The sequence below is a fragment of the Mustela putorius genome, unplaced genomic scaffold, assembly GCF_011764305.1.
Source record: "Mustela putorius furo isolate JIRA1106 unplaced genomic scaffold, ASM1176430v1.1 tig00003836_pilon_pilon_pilon, whole genome shotgun sequence".
Classification (NCBI taxonomy): Eukaryota; Metazoa; Chordata; class Mammalia; order Carnivora; family Mustelidae; genus Mustela; species Mustela putorius.
Genome location: NW_025421989.1, coordinates 20,974,152 through 20,983,191, shown reverse-complemented (window position 1 = coordinate 20,983,191; position 9,040 = coordinate 20,974,152). Strand labels below are relative to the sequence as shown.

Below are 9,040 nucleotides of genomic sequence, written 5' to 3'. Positions count from 1 at the left end.
TCCCATCAAATGCAAAGCAATTACTTTGTACTACTTAGTAAGGCTTTTGCTTTTTAAAATCTGAATTTTACATAATCCAAAGCCACTCTTTTCTTATAGTCTTATAAACTTAGAGTATGCTTTCAGCAAACAATAATCAGTCATGAATTGTTTCAAATTCATTTTTCTTCCTTCCTTTCTGCAACAGCTCCCAAATCCTCTGGGATCCAATATCTCTAGGTTTGCATTTGGAAACCTCAATAGCCCAAGCCTCAACCTCTGTAACTTTTATTTCTTTGCATCCCTCATTTATTCTGTTTTCCCTCGTGTATTTTTCAAATGCTGGTGCTTCATGTCTTTAAAATGCAACTAGATTTTTAAACTTAGCTCATCCCTCCAGAGCTTCCCTCAACAAAGACTTATGGAGCCACCTGGGATCAGTATAGAAGACATGCTAATAAAACAGAACAGGCTCAAGACTTCACTGGTGCTGTATCTGAAAAGGGCAGGCAAACCCTTATTGAAGAGGTCACTGTCTGGGGGCAGGGCAGGGAGGAGTAAGAGTTCTGTGAAAAGAGAGGCAAATATTGAGTCCCCAAGTCAAGAAAATAGAAGATGTTCAAAATGGTTACACAGGCAGATTTGAACAAAATACATCTATTAGATTTGAATGTAAATAAAGATGGCAGAAAATATTTCTTAAATAGTTCTATGAAATGCTGAAGTAAGAATTAAAAAACACAACCTAGAGTAAAAATATGCACTTGGCCTATATGAGAAAAATGACACCTACTAACTAACCCTATATAAAGGTGAGGTTTAATTAGGTATTAAATACTTATATTTGCATTATTTTCTTTTTTTCATAATTTTATTTTTAAGTAATCATCTCTGTACCCAGTGTGGGACTTGAATTCACAACCCTAATATTAAGAGTTTCATGCTCTACCAATTGAGCCAAACAGGTACCTCCATATGAGTTAGATTCTTAATATAAAATAAATTAATGTCATTAACCACAAAGACTATCAAAGCAAAGCCATTTCATAATTACGAGACTTTGATGTGATTAGTCCAAGGATGAGTCTATGAAGAGTCTAGTACAGATTACAAAAAATCTTTAATTCTTAAATTGAAAGCTGACAAGTTGCATTGTACTTTATTTGTATAGAAACTTTAAAAATTTTTAATTTTTTTTCTAAAGATTTATTTATTTATCTGAGAGAGAGACAAAGAAAAAGAGCACAAGCAGGAGGGGCAGAGGAAAAAGGAGAGACTCTCAGGCAGACTCCCTGCTGAGCACGGAGCCCAACTAGGGGCTCAATCCCATGACTCTGAGACCACGACCTGAGTGGAAATCAACCAAATGAGTCACCCAGGCACCCCCAAAACTTTTTAATTCCTCTATGGATGACAGAGTATTTTTATTCCCAGGCCTCATTCAGAAAATGATCCATTAAAAAAAAAAAATCTTCCACAGTACTTCAGGTGAGTCTCTCCATGCCAATATAACAATGACTATTCACTTGCTAAACTAAACATATTCCTGAGTAAATTTTTCAGTCACTATAAACTGTATCTTCTTTGTGATAAAACAACAACAGTGAGCTACCAATCTGTTAGGGCAATGCATCATCATAATGATAAAACAAATTACTGTCCTTGGTAAATTCAATGAACACCATTTAAGTGGAGGACAGAAGCCAGATAGAAATTACTAATAGAGACAAAGCAGGGAGTTAGCAATGTCCTTTGGAATTGAATATGTGCACGTTAATGGGTATTATCAGCCTTCCATGTTTTTAAGAAAGATATATTAGGCACCACTCAGTACTCTAAGGGAAAACCTTTCAGGAGTTTTATAAAGTATGATTTGTCTCACCTAGTTTTACTGTGAATATTTATAATGAAGTGTTAGCACCATGTTCTAAAATAATCACAACAGAATAAAGCACACAAACACACACTTATTCAGCAACTATAATGTGTAAGGCATCATCAAAGTCAAAGCCTGTTCCGATCTTAAGAATGAAATTTCTTCATAATGTTTTAGGACACCCAAAACTGTTAAGTTGGTAATGAAGTAACTTTCCCTGTTTTAAAATTTGTTAACGAAGTAGATTATAATGCATGAAGGACCTTGTTTCCTAAGTTTACATCTCATTGAATCTTCACCATGTATACAACTATATAACCAACACCCAGATCAAGAAAGAGCATTACACACAACCTAGAGGCTTCCTATTCTCCTTGCCAGTCATTCTACCTCTAGGATGAACTACCAACCTCTCTCTAAGAGAGAAAGCTTTTCCATGACACTGCACCCTATATAAGAAAATCATACAATATAGGTTCTTCTATTATTGGCTTCTTAAATACTATGTTTGTAGGAGTCACCCACATGACTGCGTGTAATTATACACTGTTCATTTTCATTGTTATGTAGTATTCCATTGTGAGGATAGATGATAGATAGATAGAATGAATATAAATATATATACGTCTATATATCTATTTGTCAAGATAAATATATATCTCACTGTATCGGTTTCTTTTAGAAATTTGAATGGTCTCAGTTTGGGGCTAATACAAGTAGTAATGTAAGTTCTAATGTATATCTTTTGGTGAATATATAAGTATATAATTAGAAATGAAATTGCTAGGTCATATATCCTTATTAATTTGTAAATATGTTTTCAAAATGGAAAAATGGGGGAAAAACCCAAGCAATTAAAAAAAAAAATCACTTAAAAGCTCACCATTAAAAAAAAAAAAAAAAAAACCAAAGTAAAAATTTAACGGGACTTAACTCTAACCTATTTCTCACCCCATGCCAGACAACCACATTTAGCAATGTGATATGACTCATCCAGACTTTTTCTGTGCTACTCAGAATTTAAAAAGGCAGAACAACCATTAAAAGTGACAGCCAGGAGTGAAACTGTACCAAGTGTTGAGTGAGAATGTTAATTCACATTTCAAAAATACCTCATCACCAAAGTATAGGCAATATTTCTGACCACATCATAGTAATTGAACTGAGAATCACAGATCCGTAAGATTGGAAGCCTATTGCTATCTTCACCAGCAGATAGCCAACAGCTCAAGAAATGAGTTTACTGACATTTTAAGGTGCTTTCAATGAGCTCATAATTTGAATTGCATTCAACTGTGATCTCTGACAGCTATAGCAAAGTTTTACAGTTTTATGGGTCTTTATCATACAAACATCTAAATGAAAGTACTTCTGGTTCAAATTCTAGCAAACACACAACACAAGAAAAAAATAAGCAAATTCATCATCTTTAATTCTCTGTGTGCATCCATATTCAGTGTTTTGTTAAAAAAATATTTAAATACCAATATTCAGAACTACCTCTTTATACAAACAAATACATACATTTTCACAGCGAGAACACTGAAAGAAAAAAAAAAAGACTTTCTTTTCCGATAGACAATTAAATATTTTGCAATACTCCTACCACTTTAAAAGCACAATGGCCTCATCATTCTCATTCCGGTTTCTTGCTTATAGAAAAAGCAGTTCTGTGTTCTCTCACTATTTAAATCTCAATTAAAAACAATGGCTCTTCTTTGAACCTCACTTAGGTCTCTTATTCCTTTCTACTCTTCTTTTCCTCTATGTTGAAATTTCCTGAAGCTTTCAAAATATCAAAAGAAAAGAGATGGTATTATCTTCCTTTTTAATTTTGACTAAACTGCAGATATTTTGAAACATTTTTGTGCTTTTAGATAAATCACTGCATTGTACAAATGGTAAATTCCTCCAAAGAACCCTTAGAAGTGTCTTAGTGTCTAAGGTAAGCTCCCCCATCTCTTTCTCCTGAAGTTACCTGCACATGCAAATTTTATTTTAAAATAAAACTGATATCTGAGAGTTTTAAGAACAATTCCCATTGAAGCCTAACTGAACAGTATTTTTAAGAAAAGTACCTTTTCCTTTGTATCCAAAATTTATTGAGTGCTTACATATGCCACATCCTAAACCAAGGGCTTTATATCTATAATTTAATTTAATCCTCATTCCCCCGCCCAAAAGGAAGGAAAGCTATAAGATAGATACCACTACCATTGTGGTTGACACTCCTGTTTAATAAATAAGGAAAATAGGGAATAGTGCAGTTAAGTAACTTTCCTAAGACCACACACTATCGAAGACTGGGGCCAGGATCGGATCCCATGCAGAGTGACAACAAAGGTCACCACCAAACCTTGTAGTGTCCTGATTCATACATATGTCCATATATTCAAAGTACTTCTAATTTATTCATTGCTGCCACACAGAACTTGGAAAACCAGTAAGAAATAGCTTCAACGCCCAGGATCTAGAATGATTATTTTTATAAAACTCCAACATCCCCAGAGACTGGTTTGTCAAAGAACCAAGATGACCCATTGACACCAACATCTTGAGAATGATGGCCCCTATAGGGGATTCAGAAAGAAGATGGGACAAGTCAGGCACTCCAAGTCCAAGAAAAAGATCACAACTTGCAGATGTGCAGTACTTAGAGGGGAAGACTCAGGGAAAGCAGGTACAGAAAAGTTAGGAATTAGAGCACGGGAAGCAAAGGAAAGAACAGATCATCAGTACGTAATGCTCAGAAAGGATACTTGCTAAGCTACTACAAGAGGCCTACACTTCCTACTCAACCCCCAAGAGCTAATGCTCAATAAGCCTGCCTCAACACTGCTGGGTAGTAATCACATACTTGTGATATGTAGGGGCAGGAAGCCAACCCCGTTAGGGAAGAAGTCTTCCTAATGCCAGACTGGACGGGAGTCCTGGAAAACAGATGGGACAAATCAAACACTGTGACACACGTGAAATGGGGGGAAGATGCAAATGCAGGTATCAGAGCCACTCCAGGGAGACTTCCCCTACTTACCAGTTTGACCTTGGGCCAGCCCTGAGCAATACTCCGTATTAGTGGGAGTTCCTCAAGTTTAGGGATGCATCTGTCTAAAGAACTTGGCCATCTCCTCCTCCACTGCCTTCTCCCTCTCCTTTCCAATCAGAAATCAGTATAGTAAGATCCATAAAGAGGCCTACCGGTTGAGAGGCTGAATTCTCCAGTGAGTCTAGAAGAGCTATGGCAGGGTGGAAGAGGACTAGGACATGGAAAAGAGATGTGTTCACTGAGCAAATGGGGTCTATTCAGACCAGCAGATCGCAGTGTCCAAGCTGTACAACATTCTAGGACAAACGAGTTCCTAACTGTGGGCCTTGGTTTTCTTACTTAGAAAAAAAAAGAAAAGTATCACAATGCCTTTTTCACAGGGTTTTGAGAAATTTAAATAAGACATGGGACAGTGTTTGTCTTATTTCAGGTACTCAGAGATGTCAGCCTACTCCGGCTCCCCCTCCTAGAAGAACTATTCAAATGTTTATGCCTGTCTTCAGGCCTAATTTACTTCCTTGTATGCCTTACACTTATTTCTACACGCATCTTATCTCCTGCGCTAGTGTGCAAGCTTACCGAAAGTAGACTATACGCCCTACTCATGAGTATCTTTCTTAGCTGGCATTTAGTAAGTGTTTCTTTGGATGGGTAAGTTTAATAACAGAAGAGAGCACTAAAACACAATGGAGCCTATAATAATCAGGCAAGTGAAGACGAGGAATGGAGTTGTTCAAGGCAGGCAATATCTGGACATTTCAACCAGTGGAAAAAAGAGTCAGAAAAGCCCTCACAGTGATGGAGGAGCCCATGGATTATGTTCATGGGAACTAGGCAAGATGCTAGAGTGGGACACTAGACTGGGTTTAAGTTTATGACCTGAGAATAATCGAACAAGTAAACATCAAATTACTGGGGGAAATGGGAGGAAATAAGTGAACATAGACATAATTTCCATGTTAATAAAAATAAATACTTCTTAGAAGCAATGACTATAGTTCTGGAGTTAGTGAATACTTGGTCTGAATCCTTGGTCAGTTATTAGTTGGTTAAGTGTGGGCAAATTACATAATTTCTCATGTATAATATATGCAGAAAAATAGTACCTACTTCAGGGGGATAATGAGGGATTCAATAAGACAATTTATGCTAAAACACTTAGCCCAGAGGTGGCAATATAAGTGCCCAACAAATGTCAGCTTTAACAATAGTACTTACCATTATTGCTTTTATTTTACAAATGAAAAATACAGAATCTCTGGGAAGTAATTTTCCCAAGGTCACATAGCTAGTAAGTGTTGGAACCTGGAATTAAGCCCAGGTTGGACAGTGAGCAAAGCCCATACTGTTTCTACCATATTGTGTCAGACTTACAATAGAAGCTTGGGGCTTGGACACATGAACAAAACAAAAGAATAATTCTTAGAAGGGCAGAGTTGGCACAGGACTGACCTTCTCAGCGACGTGTCTTCTTTTGAACTGCTCTGGCCTGACATAAGGATTGGTCTCATAGTCAGCGTAAGGAAGGCTTCAACCTGAGGTCTCCTCCGGTCCTGGACCCAACCATGAGGGCTGGAAAGGGGTAAAGACAGGGAGTCAGCCTTGTCACTTCAATCTTCCTTCAGTGTTCCTGATAATTGGGAAACCTATCAGTCAGAACAATATTAACATAAGTGGTGAATATTTATTGTGAAGAGGTGAAATTCTGTAGTGAATAAGAGTATGGTCCTTCTACTAATACAGACATGGTTTCAAGTTCTGGATCTTGAACTCACTTATTAACTCAAACTTTGGGTGAGTTATTTAACATCTTTAGGGTTCAGTTTCCTTACCTGTAAAATGGCAAAATTAAGTAAGGACCACATAAGTTACCTCTGAAAGTTAGATGTAATTGTATACATATTGTACTTTCAGTAAATGGTAGCTATTTTGGACACATTACTGGTGCCCATCCATAACTGGTTCCCCTCTCCCCTGACTCATGGAAGGCTGACTTTGTAGCCATCTTGGGATGGGCACGGCTATAGGAAGAACTCCAGCCAGTCAAATGCAAACCGAAGTGACCTGAGTAACTTAGTGAGAGTAAGAGTGAAAAACACCCTGTCGGGCCTCCCAGCTCTCTCTTTCCCTGCTGTGGCAAGCCCAGAAGACCAGCTGAGTCAGCATTATGACAATTTCATGCCTCTTTCCAAGCCTGGGTCTCTTAGTAACCATGTGGCACTGGGTTCCTCCTTGCCCTATTTCAGATACATACTTTCAGTAAGAAATAAATACTGCAATACCACTGAGATTCAGCCCTAGGAGACCCAAATCTATCCTAATACAGGTATTACCATCATCATCCATTACCATGGTACAGGTCATTACCATTTCCTTGGTATCCATCATTGTACTTAGCATATTTTATGTTATAAACTTTGCTCTATTTATATTTTACAACCTACTGAGTGTCAATTAAACTAAGTGTAGTTTGGTAAATACTAAGTATTTAAAAATATTTTATCACCTTGAACTCTCTAAATCATGGAACAGTGAAATTCCACGTAATGGACAATTCAAGAGATGAGAGTTAATCAAATACACCTGGTTGTAGCTTTTTTCTGCCCACTCCTCCCTATCCCCCCCACCCCCCACGAATGCTGCACCACGACTGCTCAGAGCTCCCGGCTCTGCTAAGCTAGCACCATCACCCTTTTTCTCCAGCCACCACCACGATCACCTCCTGGGACCTCCTCCATTAGGATGAGATGTTGTCCACCATCTACAAGATCTGGGAGATGACACAGGGGCTGTGCCTGGAGGTGGAGGGGAGGATGGTCAGGAGGACAGAGGGCAACACTGATGACTTGCTCATTGGTGGAAACGTCTCCACACGAGGCCCCGAGGGTGAAGGTACAGAAAGCCCAGTCACCGCTGGTGGTGATACTGTCCTGAACCATCACTTACGGAAACAAGCTGCACCAAAGAAGCCTACAAGAAGCATATCAAAGATTACATCAAATCAGTCAAAGGCAAACTTGAAGAACAGCAGCCAGAAAGAGTAAAACCTTTTATGACAGGGGCTGCAGAACACATCAAGCACATCCTTGCTAACTGCAAAAACTACCAGTTCTTTCCTGATGAAAACATGGACCGAGAGGGCATGGTTGCTCTGCAGGGCTATTCTGAGGATGGCAGGACCCCACAAAGGATGTTCTTTAAGGATGGTGTGGAAATGGAAAAATGTTAATGAATTTGGCTCTGACTTTGGATGTATCACCTGTTGTCATCGCTGACTCCTGCTCTTCATCCATATGACACCAAGACTTAGACGAATAAAACTGATGTCATCTTGAGCTCTTCATTTATTTTGACTTTGATTTATCTGGCGTGGAGGCATTGTTAAGGAAGAAAAAAAAAAAAAAAAAAAAAAAAACATGTCCCAGAGGTTGTCTAAAATAAGAATGCATTTAAGTTCAAAAACACACACAAATGCACCAGGTTGTAAAATAATCTCTAAGAAGGCTACAAAATGTACATATGGCAAAAACTCAAATTCTCAAATGGAATAAATTTACTTGAAATATTGATTTTACAGAAGCTTAAAAGTCTATTCCTAAGATACAGAATACCCTTACTTCATTTTTAAAGCAGCTATGGAAAGCTTATAATGAGTAATGAATTGTGTTTGGCGTTGAATTATATAGTGATAATTACGGTAAAGGCACAAGCAAGTAAGCAAACTTTACACCATTCTTGTAAGACAGTAAAGTCTGAAACCACGGGGTAAGAAGAAAAAATGCAAATAAGATTATGTTAGATTTTTAATTTCATCTAATATTGTCATATGTTAGCATTAAACTACCTATTGCGGTATATTATCTGCACCAAAGAACACCATGTGCTTCAGGAAATAACTCCCAAATCTCAATAACTTACCCAGTCAATGTGTATTTCTCATTCATGTAAAGTCCAGTATAGACGTTCCTGGTCAGAAAACTCTCCTTAAAGTAGTGACTCAGAAATCCAGTTTCCAATCATCTAGTGGCTGTGTGTCTGGATGGCTGATTAAAAGAGCATTCAGAAGGATAAGGAAAAATAAAGAGTACAGGCCTAGAAGTGTAGTCCAATATAAAATCCAGAGTGAGTCGAATGGCTCA

The 9,040-nt window shown here is 37.9% G+C and overlaps 1 pseudogene; it reads left to right on the top strand.

The window, feature by feature from the left end:
* The first annotated feature begins 7,633 nt into the window (after positions 1-7,633).
* Positions 7,634-8,130, top strand: LOC101675376 (annotated as a pseudogene).
* Positions 8,131-9,040: the final 910 nt, after the last annotated feature.